Genomic DNA, 2500 nt, shown 5'->3' with positions numbered 1-2500 from the left:
TTTCTTGACGTTTTTTTTTCTTCTTCTTTTTGAGAGCATATCAATATGACAAAATTTAGTGTTATAATCAAAAGTGTTGATAATGATGCTCATCTATAAATAAAGGGTTTGTTCAAATGTTAACAATTCAAATAGGGCAAAGTAATAAGCAATTTTTCCATACATTTCGCCCCAAACACAGGTACGTAGGTGCCAGGCATAAAGGATCTTGTTTTACCCAAAAATTGAAGGTTGTAATGTTTGATAAGTGAATTAACATAATTATGGAACCCCTGTGTAATTAATTGTGATAATTAAGACGATTCTTGACTTTCGAATGGAATGGTTGATTACTTTACATTAAAGTAGATGATACAAAGATACCCGAAAAATATCATTGACCGTCTCAGTCCCATCTCACATTTGTTTTTATTATGTTCATTACAATAATTAATGATTTATAATTAGTAGACCAAGGGAAGGTGTAAATGCAAAGTAATTAACTTTAGAAATTAAATACTTTAGAGGAATGCAATATTACTTGTTTTTCTTATAATGTTTATTTTTAGATTTACCTTATGACATGGTACCTGTACATTATTATATGTTTATAGAATTAAAAACTTTTGGTTAAACATGTTTCTATGACCGTGTAGCTTTGGCACGCACTCAACAGAAATACTGCTGAAATTAAAATTGGGTAAGTCAGAGCTGGGCCAACTCAGGGTTCCTCTTACCTCTAAAACCTCAGGCGGTGGCGGCGATACTGGCGTAACATAATCATCATTTGTATTAGAAATGATCTAAACAGATTGGCAAGAGTAATATATATCTTATTCTGAATACGAAAAAATTGTGATATGACATGGTGTTATCAATGGGATTTAAATTCTTACTTTCGGAATCACTGGTGTATATATTAGATTTGTTATACAACATAGGCATATAAATATATATACGCACATATATATATAACCCCCCCCCTCCCAAACACACACAGACACACACAGTCAAACCTAGGGTTACGAACGTCCCTATTTATGAACAAATCGGTCTATGGACACCATTTCTGAACAGATTTTGCTTCGGATAGCGTGATAACACGTTCATCTGTTGGTTATTGAATTCATATTAGATTTATTTTTGTATAAATTGTAAACATGTCACTGAATTTATCAGAATCAGCTTAAGCTGATTCTGCTGCGGATATAAATGCTTTAGTTTTGAAAGAGAAAGTCAGATATTAAGAGCAAAATGAAAGAGAAGAAAAGCAAAGAGAAAAAGAGGAGAGACAAAAACAGCACATTCGTCCTAAAGAAAGAAATCAAGCAAATGTCATGGTTGAAAATCCTTCAGTAAGAGTCGAACAAGTGAATGGGCTGATTTTCCGAATTTGCATAAAGAGCAAACACCAACACGAAATCGGTGGGAAACAGTTGTTCCCCATAGATTTATTCCCATAATTTTGTCTACGGCTCATGATTCCCCACTGGCAGGTCATTTCTCATCGCAAGACTGCGGAAAAAATCTTCCATAAATTCATTTGGCCAGGAGCAGGTGCAGAGATCAAACGCTACTGTCGATCTTGTCATGTTTGCCAGAAAACAGTTTCTAAGGGAAAGATCAGAAAGGCACCCATGGTTCAGATGCCAATAATAAGGGAGCCGTTTTCCCGCGTGGCGATTGACATCGTCGGGCCCATCTCTGCGTCCTCTGGCCGAGGCCATAAATATATATTGACCTTAATTGACATGGCCACTAGATTTCCCGATTCGGTTCCTCTGCGAAAAATAGATTCTGTAACTGTTGCTGAAGCGTTGCTAACTATTTTTGCTCGCATGGGATTATCGAAAGAGATACTTTCTGACCGCGGTACACAGTTTAAGTCTGATTTGATGGTGGTTTTGAAAGCCATGCTGAAAAAGCTCTGCAGTGAACGACATTATGACTGGGATCGTTACATCCCGTCTGTCTTGTTTGCGTATCGCGAGATCCCCCACGATATGCTTAGATTTAGTCCGTTTGAGTTGCTGTATGGCTGTAAGGTACGCGGTCCATTATCAATTCTGCATGATTTGTGGACTAAAGATGATATTGATAGAGAGGTTAAAAGTACCTATCAATATGTATTAGATCTTCGATCTAGATTAGAACAATCGGCTGAGATAGCTTCCGCTCATGCAGACGTGAGTAGCCGAATGTACAAGACTTACTTCGACAGGAAAGCTAAAGCATGTACATTAAAAGAAGGGGATGAAGTACTTGTGCTATTACCAACTTCACATAATAAATTAACTATTCAGTGGAAGGATCCCTATTCCGTTGTACGCAAGCATGAAAATGGAGTTGACTATGAGATCAAAATAAAAGGGAAATAAAGCTCTATCATGTGAATATGCTGAAGAAATAAGAAAGACGTGAAAACGATGCTTCTCAGGTATGCCACGCTTGTGTGGTAGATGACATTTCTGATCCCGTAGATAAGGCTGATAATGGCGTTTGTGATATACCTGAATTGTAT

The sequence above is a fragment of the Penaeus vannamei genome, chromosome 8 (assembly GCF_042767895.1).
Source record: "Penaeus vannamei isolate JL-2024 chromosome 8, ASM4276789v1, whole genome shotgun sequence".
NCBI classification, from domain to species: Eukaryota; Metazoa; Arthropoda; class Malacostraca; order Decapoda; family Penaeidae; genus Penaeus; species Penaeus vannamei.
The sequence above is the reverse complement of the archived record's forward strand: the minus strand, read 5'-3'. Positions refer to the sequence as shown.